General features: G+C 42.8%; 1 protein-coding gene and 1 long non-coding RNA gene across 4 annotated transcripts in view; one reads left to right on the top strand and one right to left on the bottom strand.

The window, feature by feature from the left end:
- The window catches only part of KLHL5 (kelch like family member 5), a 108557-nt gene that overhangs the window by 14279 nt on the left and 77718 nt on the right, over positions 1-16560 (top strand). The gene's annotated exons all lie outside the window — the stretch shown is intronic.
- On the bottom strand, positions 24-14569 carry LOC117877726. The gene is made up of 2 exons (XR_004645798.1): positions 14455-14569; positions 24-73 (listed from the first exon to the last, which is right to left on the bottom strand). It is a non-coding gene; the product is annotated as an uncharacterized LOC117877726 (long non-coding RNA).

Raw genomic sequence — 16560 nt, 5'->3', positions numbered from 1 at the left:
GCTTGTGATTCTGATTTTTGTTCTTAGTTCCTCTCTGAAAGTTCATGTATGCTCCCATTGTTCAGTTGTCACTCTGCATGTGTAATGAGAAAATGCTTTTGGGAATCTTGTGAAACAGGGCATTGCTGTGTACTTTGAAAGAACTATCAGAAAATTTAATTAATTGGTGCCAATTCTTCAGGAAAAGGAATTTTGACATTTAGGGGTACTGTATTTCTCAATAGATAATGCCAAAATAAATAAGAGCTGCAGATATTGGGAGGATACTTCTTGAGAAAAATATTGGAAGAGGACTAAACTTGACCTTTAGAAATTGGAATTGGAGAATTACTATTCAGATAATTCCCAAATGGATAAGACCTAGAGATAAAAGCAAGAACGTTTTGGGCTTGTGTTTTGTTACTTATGAATTGCTGCTGGTGCAGTTACTGAAAAATGTGGAGAGAAGTTTCTTTTTATGGTAAGTACACTTTCAATAGGACAACGTCCAGGTAATGTCCTCTTTTTCCTGTTGGGAAAATCACTTTTTGATCTGAACACTCCAAGAGGATAATTATGTCAAAAGACATGACGTGAATTGCCAATATTTCTGTTTAATTAGAGGACACGAGAACAAAGTTGGCCAGGTCTGATGGGAAAGAGAGGGCTAGATTCTTGAAATGTGTGCAGTGTAGAAAGGTTGAATGAGTCAATTTCTTGACTGAGTCATGCAGTATCTTCTGATCTTTGTTTTGTGTCACACATATAGCTTGAAGGAGGATAGAATCCACTTTATAGGAATTACAAAAAAAACTGAATTCCAGGATAATTATCTAAGGTGGTATTGGAATTATGACCTCTGTGTCTGGCTATGCTTATTATTTTAGTTCACAGGCATAAAGGATAAGAAGGGAGATGGGAAATCCCTCAAATGTCTTTTCTTTTTGTATAGTATTTAGAATGGTTTGTCTGAGGTGGAATTGGTCTACAGAGAAAGGAAAATGTTTAGTTTTCTCAAAGATTAATTCTTAAGGCATAAAATTTCCTAAAACAGCAGATTTGCACCATTTATTTGAATTTTTGGAAAAATATTTCCTGGCTCAAGGAGGACAAAATGGCTGGAAGGATTAGATTAGATTGAGAGATCATGTACTTTTGATATGCAGATTTCTATGTCCCCCAGGAGAGCTGGTGTGAAAAAGCAGTATAGCTCAATCCTTAAGCACTTTCTCTGAGGGATTCTCCAAGGAACTTGTCACATTTTTTTCAAAAACATGATTGATCCGATATTGCTGTGATAAAGTGGTGTGTGTCAGGAATTAATTTCTTTTTATTTTTTTGTCACTTTGACTGAGATGTCTACCAGTGGTAGACAACTTGGCCATAGAATCAAAGCTTCCTTTAAATTTTTCTTGCTAGTATTGTAAGTGAAAATTAATTTTTCCATAGACACTTGAACTAGGTGAATCATATGCTAATACTTAAAATGTTTTGGACTTCTAGTGTCTGAGAGTAAAAAAGAGGGATCACTTTAGTGAATAGAGGAGAGTTTCTATCATCTGAAATAGTTTAATCCAAGTAAAAATAACAAATAACGGTATTTGGTTTTCCAAAAGCTATTTTGGAAATGCAGCAATAAAAAGGGGTTGCAAACACTTTGGAGCACAGGATTAGAATTCAAAATGCCCATGATAAAATGGAGAGTTGGTCTGAAATCAACAAGATAAAATTCAATAAAGACAAGCACAAAGTACTGCACTTAGGAAGGAAAAATCAAATGAACAAATACAAAATGGAGAATAACTGACTAGGCAGTAATGCTGCTTGGAAGGAACTGGCGGTTATAGTGATCATAAATGGAATGAGTCAACAATGTTAGGCAGTTGAGAGAGGCAAATATTTTGAATGTACTAATAGGAGTATCATATGCAACTCAGGAGGTAATTGTTCTGCTCTATTTGGCACTCATGAGGCCTTGGATGGAATATTGTGTTCAGTTTTGGGTGCCATACTTTAAGAAAGATATAGACAAATTGGAGAGTCCACAGGAGAGTAACAAAAATAAGAGGTTTAGAAAACATGACATATGAGGAAAGGTTGAAAAAAATTGGGCATATTTAGTTTGGAGAAGACTGAAGGAGTTCACGATAAGTCTTGAGATTGGTAAAAAGTTGTCATAAAGAGGATAGCGATCAAGTTCTCCATGTCCACTGAGGATAAGGAAAGAAGTAATTGGCCTAGTTTTCAGCAGGGGAGATTTATGTTGGATATTAGGAAAAACTTTCTGACCTATAAGGAAAATTAAGCACTGGCACAGGTTACCTGAGAGGTTGTGGAATCCCAGTCACTGGAAGCTTTTTAAGAACAGGATAGACAAACATCTGTCAGGGATGATCTTAGGGTTGCCAGTTTTGGTTGAAAATATTCCTGGAGGTTTCATCATATGACATAATCTTTCATTAGAGGGTTCGATTCCTGGAGGGTTGGCAACCCTAGATGATCTAGATATGCTTAATTCTGCCTCAGTGATGGAGGCTGGACTAGAAATAGATGACCTCTTGAGGACCCTTCCAGCCCTACATTTCTATGATTAACATAGAGGAGTGAATTTTCAAAGTACAATGTGGGGATTTATCTGTATGAGTACTATTTATGATAAGTGGAGTCATGTGTCTAAAGCTCCTCACATAACTTTTTTTTTTTAATTGAGAAATTTGGAAATTACTATTATTGATCCATAGTGTTGACCTATTTTATTATTTTATTATTTTTTTATTATGACCTATTTTAGAGTTGGCAAAGTAGTATATTGTAGTTGGAAAAAGAATGAGTGATATATGTAGATACAATATCACCTTTATATCTATGTAATGCAGTGGTTCCCAAACTTTAACAACCTGTGAACCCTTTTCACTAAAATGTCCAGTCTCGCGAACCCCCTTCTAAAAATGAATATTTCCAGGGATTTTCTCCTTTACCTGAGCATAATTATAAAAGCAGTGATCTTGGAAATATAAAATTTGTTTTTATGACCTTCTTATTACACACTATTATGTATCATTACAGTATTTTTATTACATTATGAAAATCATAACACTCTTCCAAGATCTTACTTTTGTCGCTTGTATCTCTTTAAATAAGCCTGTTATAAGACAAGGCTCCTGTGTTTCATCCAGGAGTATCAGATGTGAAACAGCATGAAGGTATTTAAGATGCCAACTCAAAGACTTCCTCATACACAAGCATTCAGGCCCCTAAGTTAAGCCAACCTAAGCCCTGGTATAGGCACCCCTAGGTTGTCGGAAGAATTCTTCCATTAACCTAGTTACTGCCTCTCGAGAGAGTTGATTTACTAGAGCAACAGAAAAAAACCCATCTATTGCTGTAGCAAATGTCTATGCTACAGCAGTGTAGCTGCAGTGCTGCTGCTGTAGTGCAGATATAGCCTCAGTCTCAGCAAGTCAGATGTTGGGGGAAGGAATTTAAAGGGAGTGCAGGAGTGGTTGCTTCCACCCTTATTATAAGGGTATTTTTTTCATTCTTCTTCAAGAGGTTTGCAATTTGGTGGTGTTCTTGGACATTTGTCTACTCTGAGAATTTGTCAGTAGGTGGCACTTGCTGGGGCTTTTTTTTTTTTTTTTTTTTTTTTTAAATCTGTGCCTGTCTAGAAATGTGTGAAACTTTTCAGAGGCAGACCTCATCACAGAAATATCCGTGCTTTTTCGATTTCTAGATTGGTGTATTGCAGCGCAACCCATGTTGGGCTATAGCTGAAGATCACTTGAAAGCTAGAGCTCATGGAGAATATGCCTGCTTACCTCTTAAGGGGTTTTGGCTGCAGGGAACATGCACTATATTCAGGGGTGAAAGTAACACAAGACGGGAGGGGTGGGGCCTCGGGTGGACGGGACGGCTGTCTGGTCCGTGCTGCCTGAGGCTCCGTTGGCGATTTAAAAGGCTTGGAGCTCCAGCCGCTGATAGGGGAGGGAGGCGGGGGGGAGGGGGAGGAGGGCTGGGCTTTAACGTCAGCTGCATGCAGGCCGGTACTGGCGGCCACTTCTTACTGGTACACCGTACCGGCCTACTTTCACCCCTGACTATATTCCTGTTTATTTCTAGGTGCAGGTCAAGATGCTTGTACTTAGAATCCACTGTGATGTATAGATGAACTTAAATCCAGATAGCCTTATATGCCTTAGACCCTGGCTGCCATTGCTTTTCTCTCCAGAAGCCGCTAAAGTTAGCTGAAACACTAGATTTAAACATATGGGACTAGTAGCCTGACTTTCTCTCATTAGAGATCCCTTAACTCTGAAATATGCTTTCTCCTTCCCTCCCACTACTGGTTTGTCAGAGCTGTAGTCTATCCTTTCTTTTCTTAAGCTTTTACTCATGAGTTGGTTTGGATAGCAGTGGCACGTTTGATTTTAAGAAAGTACCCTTTCCTCTCTTGCATCTTCAGAGGGAGAAATGTTATGTCTCTGTTTAAATTTGTAGCCATGTCCTGAGACATGTTATAGGATTTATTTTTCTTATATGAATAAGATGGAGAGCTGAGCAAGGTCCAATTGCTGCTCGACAAAGGTCCCTTCATGGTGCCATAAATCTGAATGCTGTCTCTGCTCTAAACAAAGCTCCTTCTCTTTTTGAAGTCCCTCTCAGGCTGTTGCCATTATCCTCTGGGTGTAGCAAAAAGGAAGCAAAGAAAGGAGGACAGAGAGGGCTTTTTTTCTTTTACCGTAATCACTTGCCTTCAGACACAAGTAGGTTTTTTGTCTGTATGTAACTACTTTCTTTGGGTTAATATTTTAATCTGATTTTATATTTTTAAATGTCTACAAAAATAGTTTTGCAAGCCCGGTAACATTCCAGAGTGTGCATTTGATCAGTTACAAACATCTTAAGTATGCTGAGGCACTCATCTATGCCTCAGCATAGATGACTAGTGTTTTTTAGAAATATTTTCAACTGCCAGTATTTGCAATCTTGTATCAATTTTTTAAAGTTTAATTATGTTCTAAAGTTTGAATTACAATATTATACAGTACATAGCAATCTTTGGAATTAGGAGAAACTAATTACAGCAGTTAAAATAAGGACTAAAATAAGGACTTTAATTATATTTTGATATTTTCATTTAGTTGACAAATCGAATATTAAAATCTTCTATTGATCAGCTGAGTCTTTTGTCTCACAGGCCTTGACTTGAAGGACAAAAGAGCTGTTCAGGATAAACAGATAATTGTATAATGGATTTGACAGAATAATCAGATTGAAAATATAGTATTTGATGTTGCATTGGTGTTGGATGATAATATAATTGTGTAAAGCCAAAGGGTAGTAGCAGCAACAACAGGAAAAACACCTGAATAGAAGAGTGCTGGTTTTCAGATCTTGAAAATGCTTCAGTAGATGTTGTTATATATTCATTTGGAGGTTTAATTTTAAGCACTAATTTCCTAATAGAAAATTAATCTAAGATAATAAATACCAAATAATAGAGACTTATTTAGAATTACCTTTTGTGTGTGTGTGTGTGTGTGTATTTATTTAGATGTATTAAATCCTCTCTAGCACTGTGGGTACTTCACATCTTTATGAAAATGCATATACAAAATTCAAATAGATTACTATCTACAAAAGTCTAGCATAAATAAAATCTCTCTCCTGCCTCTGCTCATATTCTAGCTGTATTTCTTTAGATTGACTAGTTGAGGTTAAATAGCATCTGCTGACCTTATGATCTCCTTTAGCATAAATATTGTGTCTACATTGTAACTAATTATATTGGATTATCACTCTTCAACACTTGGGCCTGGTCCCCACTAACCCCCCACTTCGGACTAAGGTACGCAAATTCAGCTACGTTAATAACGTAGCTGAATTCGAAGTACCTTAGTCCGAACTTACCGCGGGTCCAGACGCGGCAGGGAGGCTCCCCCATCGATGCCGCGTACTCCTCTCGCCGAGCTGGAGTACCGGCGTCGACGGCGAGCACTTCCGGGATCGATCCGGGATCAATTTATCGCGTCTAAACCAGACGCGATAAATCGATCCCAGAACATCTATTGCCTGCCGCCGGACCCTCCGGTAAGTGTAGACGTACCCTTGGACAAATGAAGCAGGCCATATATATATTGTCTTAAGAATGTGAGTGCCCTGAATTCCTTTTTAATAGTTTAAAAAAAAAAAAAAGCCAATATCTTTTTTTTCCCCCCCTTCATTCTGATAGATTATTCTTGAGACCTTTTTGTGGGAAGTAATTTATTAAAACTGTCTTGCTGAATTCTTTCAGTTATCTATCTTGTCCTCTAGTGCAAGTTTAACTATTAGCGCCAATTTAAATTGTTCAGAATGCAGAATTTGGTAAATTAAGCTCCCAGTCATGCACATATTTAAATGTTTGCAGAACCTTGCTCATTTGAGTAGTCCTATTGAAGTTTATAGGACTACTCATGTGACTAAAGTTACACATGCCCTTAAGTGTTTACAGGCTCAGAGCCTCATGCTTTCAAGAAAATCAGTATTCTATTATCAGTTGATTTGGAGCCTGTCAAGTTCCAGCACAGGGGTTCTTAGGACAAATTTTTTGGTGGCTCAGAGTGCGGCCACCAACTCTTGCTGGTGGCCGCTCTCACACTTTTTTCCTAAAATACTTGATTAGCTTTAGGAAAACCAAATAAATATGCCCATATACACGTCCAAATCATTGTAATTTATTTATTGCTAGCTAGTAAGTCTGTTGTGATATTAACAAACAGACAAGTATCACTTTTCACAGCAGATTTACTCAGCCCTGGCAAGCCTGGGGACAAATTAAACCCTGGATGGAAGAATGGGGGAGGCAGCAGGGGCCAGGGCGGATGGGGGGTGGAGGGCTGGAGCCTGAAGCCCTGCAGCCAGAGCCCGAAGCTCCACGGCTGGAGGATGGGGTCCAGGGATGGAGCCCGAAGCCATGTGGCCAGAGTCTGGGACCTGCCACTGTGCAGCCAGAGCCCGGGGCTGGAGCCCGAAGCCCAATGAACAGAGCCTGCTGCCCCGCCACCACAGGGCTGAAGCCCAAAGTCTGAGTCTTACCACTCCTGGGAAGGTGGGGAACTCACTGGCTGCCTACTCCTACGGTGTTGTGCCCCAGGTGTCTCCAGAGGGCGGGAGGGGGTCCAATCCCTGCTGCTGGCCCCAGCATCCAGGAGCAACAGAGAGGGGGAGTGGGGCTCTACTTTGCCCTCCCCCCCATCACAGCAAGAAAAGCCCCTGGTGACCGCATGTAGCCACAGTGGCCGCATTTGAGAAACGCTGTTCTAGGGTGTCTCCACAGTAAGAATATAAAACTCCCATTAATTTCAGCAGTATTATGTTAACAAAGTGAGGACAATGTGCCCTTGGGCAAATTATAAGTTTTTTTTTATGATTTTCTATAAAGTAGAAAATTATACCTTTTTGACTTTTCTATGAAAAGACGTGTTTAGGCATAGATTCTTTGGTCTGCAAGTTAAAAGCCCCAATCTTACAAAGACTTACACACATGCTTAACTAAGCACTGCGAGTAGACTCATGAAGGGCTTGGCTACACTTGCGAGTTAGAGCGCATTAAAGCAGCCCTGGGTGCCCTAACTCATGACGCATCCATACTGGCAAGGCACATAGAGCGCCTGGACTCTGTGGCTGGAGCGCTCCTGGTAATTCACCTCCACGAGAAGCATAATGCTTGCTGCATCTCCAGTGTGGACACCCTGGTCTATTACTGCGCTCTGATTGGCCTCCAGAAGTGTCCCACGATGCCTGTTCTAGCCACTCTGGTCATCACTTTGAACTCTACTGCCCTGCCCTCAGGTGACCAACCGCCAGATCCGCCCTTTAAATTCTCTGGGAATTTTGAAATTCCCCTTCCTGTTTGCTCAGCAAGGAGTGGAGTGCTCTCAGCGAATCTTTCCAGATGACCATGCCTCCATGCGCCAGGCGATCCCCAGTATGGAGCAGTGGCGAGGTGCTGGACCTCATCAGCGTTTGGGGGGAGGAAGCTGTCCAGTCCCAGCTGCGCTCCAGCTGTAGGAATTACGAAACCTTTGGGCAGATATCAAGGGACATGATGGAAAGGTGCCATGACCGGGACGCACTGCAGTGCAGGGTTAAAGAGAAGGAGCTGCAGAATGCCTACCACAAAGCCCGCGAGGCAAACCACCGCTCCGGTGCTGTCCCTGTGACCTGCCGTTTCTACAAAGAGCTGGATGCAATACTTGGAGGAGACCCCACCTCCATTCTGAAGACCACCATGGACACTTCAGAGCCCAGTTCAACAAGGCAGGAGGAGGAAAGCAGGAGCAAGGCTGGTGAGGAGAAGAGGGACAGCCCGGCATCCCTAGATGCATGCAGCCAGGAGCTGTTTTCAAGCCAGGAGGAAGGTAGCCAGTCACAGTGGACGGTGCTTGGGGAATAACAAACAGCAGAGGAGGTGCCCGGTAAGCGGCTTTTATTTTGGGAAGGAAGTTGTTCGGTGTGGACTCTTGGGGCAAGGAGGGTTAGGGCTGCATGCATGCCTAGATGCGGAATAGGGCGTTGATGTGCTCTCTCACGTCATGGTAATTGGCCTTAGTGATCTCTTCAAAGGTCTCATGCAGAAGCTGGGCAATCTGCTTGCTCAGGTTCCTTGGCAGAGCTGCTGTGCTCCTTTTCCCAGTAAGGCTAACATGTCTGTGCCACTGTGCCGTGATGGGCGGGGGGACCATTGCTGCACACAGGCAAGCTGCATATGGGCCAGGGCAGAAGCCACATTGTAGTAAAAGACCCTCCCTTGCTTTCCAGGTCACCCTCAGCAGTGAGATATCTTCCAGGACGAACTCATCCTGTGGAAAATGTGGGGACAGTGTTCAGTATAGGTGCCCCCTGCAGCTGTTGGCTCTCCCCAAAGCACACAACTCCAGAGGAAAGTACAGCCGTGAAACAATCAGTCCCCCTTGCCCCTCTGCTTACTTACCATTTTGGGGCTCCTGTGGGTTCTGTGCACTCGCTTTGGGGTGGGCAATTTGTGCTATTGTGTACACTGTATTTGTGTTTAAGTTCAGCCAACTCATTGCTCTGTCTGGTGTGAACAATGTGGCCTCTGTTAAGTGTTGCATTTTGGCTTTACAGATGCAACCTTGAGATCTCAGCTGTCCTTGTTATCAACAGCCGAAAGACTCCAAAGAATCAGGAAGCATCTGAAGAAGCAAATAGGACATACTGCATGAAGTCATGCAGCAGTCCCTTAATAAAAATAAAAAAGTGCAGGAGTGACGGGAGAGTGAAAGGAGGGTCCGCCAACAGAATGCAGATCACCAGCACCAAAGCATGGAGCGGCTGCTAAGCATCATGGAGCACCAAGCGGACTCGATACAGGCGCTCATAGCAATGCAGGCGGAGCACTTCTGTGCCCGCCTCTCCCCACTGACCTTGTCCCCAAACTCTTTCCCTTGTGCCCCCATGTCACTGCCAACCCACTTTCCCCAACATCCGGGTTCTTATTGCCACCAGCTGCCTCCAACACCTGTAGCTTTACCACCCAGCCCTGCAAACTACAACCTTTACCCACTGCACTCAATCCCCATCACCATGCATTTTAGCCAGCCTGAAGTGCAGCACTCATTGCATGGCACTCCAGACAGAAAGGCTGAGTATGGTAACAAGACATACGCAAATCTGTGATTGTCCCGTTCCCCTCCCCACCCCCTTCCTCATCCCACACAGCACAGATGTGTCATGCCCTTTCTGTTTCCCAAGCAGTTGTGTTTCTTTTCAATAAATGAATTTTTTGGCTTTGAAAACATTCTTTATTATTGCATTAAGTAAAAGATACCGTAGCCTAGGAAAGCAACACGCACTGCAAGTCAGTGCATCATACATAGCAAACACAGATTCCTACTAGCATTGGAACCACTGCACTTCACTCCTGTGCGGGGCACCAAACATTACTGGTGGCTTTCAGCCTCAAATTGCTCCCTCAAGGCATCCCTAAGCCTTGCATCCCCGCGCTGGGCCCCTTTAATAGCCCTGCTCTCTTGCTGTTCAAATTCAGCATCCAGGTGTTAAACCTCTGAGGTCCATGCCTGAATGAATCTTTCACCCTTCCCTTCACAAATGTTATGGAGGGTACAGCACGTGGCTATAACCGTGGGGATGCTGTTTTTGGCCAAGTCCAGCTTCCCATACAGAGATCATCAGCGGGCCTTTAAACGGCCAAAGGCACACTCCACAGTCATTCTGCACCGACTCAGCCTGTTGTTGAACCACTTGCTGCTGTCCTTGCTGCTGTCACGGCTCCCTGTATAGGGTTTTGTGAGCCACAGCATTAAAGGGTAACCGGGGTCTCCAAGGATCACAATGAGCATTTCAACTTCCCCTACGGTGATCTTCTGATCTGGGAAGAAAGTCCCAGCTTGCAGCTTCCTGAACAGGCCTGTGTTCCAAAAGATGCGTGCGTTATGTACCTTTTCGGACCAGCCTGTGTTAATGTCAATGAAACGCCTACGGTGATCCACAAGCGCCTGGAGAACCATAGAGAAATATCCCTTCCGATTTATGTACTCAGAGGCTAGGTGGGCTGGTGCCAGAATTGGAATATGCATCCCATCTATCACACCTTCGCAGTTAGGCAAAGCCAGCCACAATGTCATGCATGTTACCCAGAGTCACTGTTCTGAGCAGGATGCGATTAATAGCTCTGCAAACTTGCATCAACATGATTCCAATGGATCGACTTTCCCACTCCAAAGTGGTTAACGACTGATCGGTAGCTGTCTGGAGTTGCCAGCTTCCAGACTGCAATAGCCACCGGCTTCTCCACTGGTAGGGCAGCTCTCAATCTCGTGTCATAGAATCATAGAATATCATGGTTGTAAGGGACCTCAGGAGGTCATCCTTGCAGCGCAGGGTGGGGGTGAGCTACACAGTCCTATGAAAGTGGCTTTTCTCATCCGAAAGTTCTGCAACCACTGCTCGTCATCCCAGACTTTCATGACGATGTAATCCACGACTCAGTGCTTGTTTCCTGAGCCCCAAAGCGGGGTTCCACGGTGGTGAGCATGTCCGTGAATGCCACAAGCAATCTCGTGTCATGTGCGTTATGCGAGTCGATATCATTGTCGGACTCCTCACTGTCAGTTTGTAGCTTAAGGAATAACTTGTCTGCAATTCGTGACGTACTTGCAAGACCCATCAGCATATTCTTCAGCAGTTCGGGATCCATTCCCGCAGATCGAAAGGGAAGACAGAATGCGCAGTACAAAAAATGTTTAAAGATGGCACCAAATGTAGATGGAAGCACAGGGATTGCTGGGATGCGAAGCGATGCATCACGGGGCATTGGGACAAGACCCAGAATGACACGCACCCCATGCCCCCTTCCCACAAGCCACAGCGCCAGAATGGGAAGAGGTGCTCTGTGGGATAGCTGCCCATAATGCACCGCTCCTCTTGCAGCTGACAGTGTGAACATGCTGCAGTGCTTTCCCTGCTGCGGTCTCCGAGAGCTTGTTTAACTCACAACGCTCTACATCTGCAAGTGTAGCCATGCCCTCAGTTAAGTACATGTGAATAAGTTTTGCAGGATCAGGGCCTCTGAGGATATGTCTACACTACAGAGATTATACTAGCATAACTACTCTGGCATAATCCCGTAGCATAGATGCAGCCTACACGCACAGAAGGGTTTTTCCATTGGCATATGAACATGACATTCCTGAGCAAAATTTGCTACCTTGATGGAAGCAGTCTTCTGTTGACATAGCTGCATCTCCACTGGGATTAGGTCGTCATAGCCGTGTTGGTCAGGGGTGCATGTTTTATCATAGCTATGCCGACCTAACTTTTTAAGTGTAAACCAAAGCTGCGAAATGACTATACAAATGGCATTATAGTATCCTCTGTGCCTGTGCGTGTCCTTCTGTCTGTCTCTCTCTCTCAGGTCAAATATGCTCAGTTTCAAAGTTTAAGAAAAAAAGACTTTTCCCCTTAACTTCGAATACTACAAACTCAACTGGGCTCTGAGAATTAATGTGGATTATTTTCTTTGTGTTTTCTCCGTAATAAAGGTTCTGCAAACTAAATGTAGGCCATTAGCTGCTCCTGTGCAATCCTGTTAATTTACATTGAAGATCCTGGTGACGTTTATCTAATCTAAATGCATACATAACATCCTATTACAAAAAAATGTGGATTATAATTTCATTTAATTTAGGCACAAACTGTTAGAACATATGTTTTATTATTATCTCTGGAGAAATTATGTGGGAAATCCAAATTTGTATAATTTCAATTATGAGGGAAATTTTTCAAGAAAATGGAAAAAACATTTGTGCTTTTGTTATTTCATAATACAACACAATTTATTCTCTTATCTCTGTATGATTGAGTCCACAACCTTGCGCCAGAAAAAGCAGTAAATTGGCGGGAGTTCCCAGTAAGACAGTAGAAAGGACTGAAAAGCACTAGAGTTGGCAAGTCTGCCATTGTCTTTACTTGATTTGCACAGGAGCGATTTGAATTTAAAGAAATTATTTTGTTGATATGAACAAAAGAGAGAATCCAGCTCAGTCTCTTAGTTGTGTTGGCTTTGCCACGCTAACTGTAGCTGTAAACCTTTTTGCTGACATGTAAGTAGGTATGACTTTGAATACAGACAGGAAGTATCTGAACATGAGCTTAGGTGTTAATGTATTCACCACTTCTTGTCCTGTCCTGTCTCATCTGTCATCCTTCATGAACACTGAGCACAAATACACAACATGGAGAGAAGGGATAAGTAAAAATAAGCCGTTTTTTCTTTCTATTTCTTAGAGTAGAACCATGGTTTAAAATTCAAACTGCAAAATTCTTGTAAGTTATATTTTAAGTTAATATTTAAACAATAATTTCAGCAGAATTTAACAAGATCATCTGGAAAACAATGCATTGTTGGCTGACCTCACTGGTATTTGTTTATGTAATGTGGTAACTTTTACTGTCACATCCAATCAATTCCAAAATTTCAAGGAAAGTTTTAAGCATCATTGGTCAGATTTCTAATGATTTTGGGGACAATCATAACCTCTAAAGAGGCAAATGGTGATTCATCTGTCAAAGGCATCCATTAACACCTCGCAGCACAACAGTGTCCTTGCTCATCTCTCCAATACAGTTTAACTTATTGACACCATGAATGACAGAAGAGAAATAGTTGCTCTCCCTCCTGGGAGCCAGGGGTAGGATACTCCGACAGCAGGGGTAGCCAGAGGGAGAGAAGAGGAGAGAGATGGCTTCTGTCATTCCTACCTCCTAAAAATCTGATCCAGGTGAGGGAGAGAGGGCATAATATGTTCAGCCCTCCCTTTCAATCTGGGGGGAAGAAAGGTACTTTGTGGGGGTGGAAGAAGAGTCTCGCACAGAGTTCCTGACAGGGTGGGGAGAACAGGGGATTCTGCTGTGGGGGAAGGGAATGGGGGAAAACAGAGCCCATTGTTTGGTGTGGTGAATGGGGGGACTCTGCTGTGGGAGAGAGGGGGAAAGATAGAGGACTAGAGCCCCTCGCATGATGTGGAGAATGGGGGTGGGACACACACAACTCCTGGCAGGGTAATTGGGGAATCCTAGTATGGAGGGCATGGGGGTGCATAGAACACCTGGTGATGGTGGTGAGATTGGTGGACCCTGGCATGGGGGAAGGTTGGAGAGAATGCATGAAGCCCCTGCCATTGGGGGATGGGGAAAAGGAATGCAGGTGGACCCAGAGCCCCTGGCATGGGGAAGAGAATGGGGGATCCTGATATGGAAGGAGGGAAGGAGCAAAGAACCTGTGCCAGGGGAAAATTGGGAGAAGTTGAGAAAGTCCCTGAAAGAGAGGGACGTAGGAGCATGGCACATGACAGTGTGGTGGGAATGGAGGGATGCACGGAATCCCTGGTATTTGCAATAAGCTCCACCTACAGAAGACAGGAATTGTGCACCCCTTTTATATATTGATATTCATTTGACACTGAAAATTAATATCAGGTATACATATCCAATAGAGAAAGGGGAATGGGTTTGATCTCTGTTTTGAAAAACATCATGTAACTTTTTTGTATGACATAAAATCATCATTATCAAAAAAATTCCATGATACTACTCTGATCAATTGAAGTCAGCCACCCAACAAAAGCAGCAACAATAATTTCATATTCTATACACCCACCCACTTTTGGTTCCCAACTGTCTAAAAAATAGTAATCTGGGCACACTTCAAAGGTCAACAAATCTGGGGTCTGGTAGATACAAATTGAGAAAACTGAAGCACTTCCATTGATTGCAACTGTGATAGCAAGTGAAAGAGTCATTCCCTCAAGTTACCAGGCAATCCCTAAATAATTTTGAGCATTATGGGTTAAAATCAGTGCTTTTATCAATTCAGATTCCATGTAGATGGAAGTCACTCTCTGCCTTTTAAAAATCCTGAGTATTTTTAAATGCGTTTTCCTGATTGCGCACCTTGACGAGTTCACCTAGTAGCTCTCTCCTGTTGTGTGCAGCTGCCCAATTGACCATGCAAGCTCCACGCACTAGATGCACTCCTGGCTGGATTAGACAGGAGGTATTGGATCTCCTGGGCCTGTAGGAAAAAGATACTATGTAGGCTCAGCGATAGACCAGCTGTAGAAATGTGGACATTAAGAAAAGATTGAACATATAATATATAATATAAAAATAGTAAATGAAACAATGAATACATACTTCTGTGGCGCTTTTGGGTAATGTTGATCGCTAATTTGGCTCCTTGAACCATTGAGGTCTGAGTATCACTGGTATAGTCAGTCCCACCAGCTGAGCACGGATGAGCCTGATGAAGGGGCAAGAACCTCAGGTAAGTGTATGCGTATATTTTTCCTTACAGTGCTTAAATGTAAAGATGGTGCCCAGTTCAGTCCCAGGTTAACAGGGCAAAGATATCAACTTTTCATTCCTCTCTCTTCTAGGAGTAAAACAGTGTGATGCTGTATGGACTATGTGGAACACTTTGTGATATTATCAATGTTATGAAATTGCAATGAATCGTGCCGGATATTCCGTGTAAGGGAAAATGTTATGATTTACCCGGTATGATAATCTTGTTTATATGTTCGTATCACATTTATAGTATGATTTATAGATTTGTAGGGAATATCTCTTTTTCAAACTTGTGCTGTGAATCTGGACGACTCCCTCAAACAGATTGGCACCAGCACTGCCTAACCTGTTCGATGGCCCATTAAGGGTCATCAACTGTACAATGAACCCACTGAAAGGAACTAGGGGATACACCTTATGAGTCAGCAAGGCATGTGGTATGCTTATGGATAGAACTCTAAGGCTTTCCATGCTATGTGCTGCAAAGTTTGTTTGGGATACAGGAAATACAAGTCACATGACAAAAGAATATAAAAGGCAGCTGCATCATCTCCATTTTGTTTTCAATCCTGCTCCTTACCTCTGGAGTAACTTTTCTACAAACTGAAGCTCTGAATAAAGGACTGAATGACTCATCCAAGCTATGGGAATGTTCCAGAGAAACTTTCATGCCAGCAAACTCACCAATACTACTAAGAACCTGATATATGGATTTTTGAAGTCTCTGTATGTATTTGATGGCTTTACCATTTAACAACTCTCTTTTTGTTCTTTCTTTTTTCTTTACAATAAACATTTAGTTTTAGGTGCTAAAGGATTGGCTGGCAGCATGGTATTTTGGGTAAGATCCAAATTAATATTGATCTGGTAATGTTGCTGACCTTTTGGGGTCAGAAGAACATTTTGTTTGTGACCAGAGTTTTAAATAACTTCTCACTTACTGGACCTATGTGCTAATTGGGAGCCAAAGAACTGGAATGCAATAAAGGGGCTGTGTGATTTTTTTTTTTTTTTTTTTTTTTTTAAACTACTTGATAATCGGTGTGGGAGATCAGAAGTATAGTCTGACTGGTTGGGGAGTTTAACTTCAGTGTTACTCCCAAAACTGGTGATTATCTGCTCTCCCTTTTGCAGTCTGCCCTGCCTTTGGTATTTTCAGTGAGGGCTGCCCCAGGCAGTACAAGCAGTACAGCAAAAGGCAGAGCTATCTGATTTTCATTCCTCTGTAGGGTTAGGAAGGGGGGCCTTGTGGAGCAGTTTGTTTATGTACATAGAGATGGCCCTTGTATTTTCCTGAGAGAGCTTGATGAAACTTTCACAGAGATACTCAGTGATCCTCTCCTGAAGGTTTCTAGGGATGGTAGCCTTATTTTTTCCTTCTTGGTAGGACACTTTCCCACATGATTCCACGATGATTTCAGCAGGCACCATTGCAGTAAACAGACTAGTGGCACTTAAGCCAGGGTATCTTCAGGGCACCAGCAACAGATGTGCTCTCTGTGCCTTTGTTACTCTCAGGAGTATCAGCTATAGTCACCATTGCCTGTTGAAAATAGTGCCAGTGTTCAGTGCCATTGCCTTATACTCATATCCTTGGATATAGGGGCCAAAATGTTATCATTTAATGCAACCAAAAATTTCTCTCCTCCTTCTTCCCTGCCCCAGCAGGCTATGCTCACGATGGCTGGAGCTGGAGGGTGGTGCTATGCA

This window comes from Trachemys scripta, chromosome 5, assembly GCF_013100865.1.
Source record: "Trachemys scripta elegans isolate TJP31775 chromosome 5, CAS_Tse_1.0, whole genome shotgun sequence".
Taxonomy (NCBI): domain Eukaryota; kingdom Metazoa; phylum Chordata; order Testudines; family Emydidae; genus Trachemys; species Trachemys scripta.
This window is presented reverse-complemented; position numbering and strand designations above follow the sequence as displayed.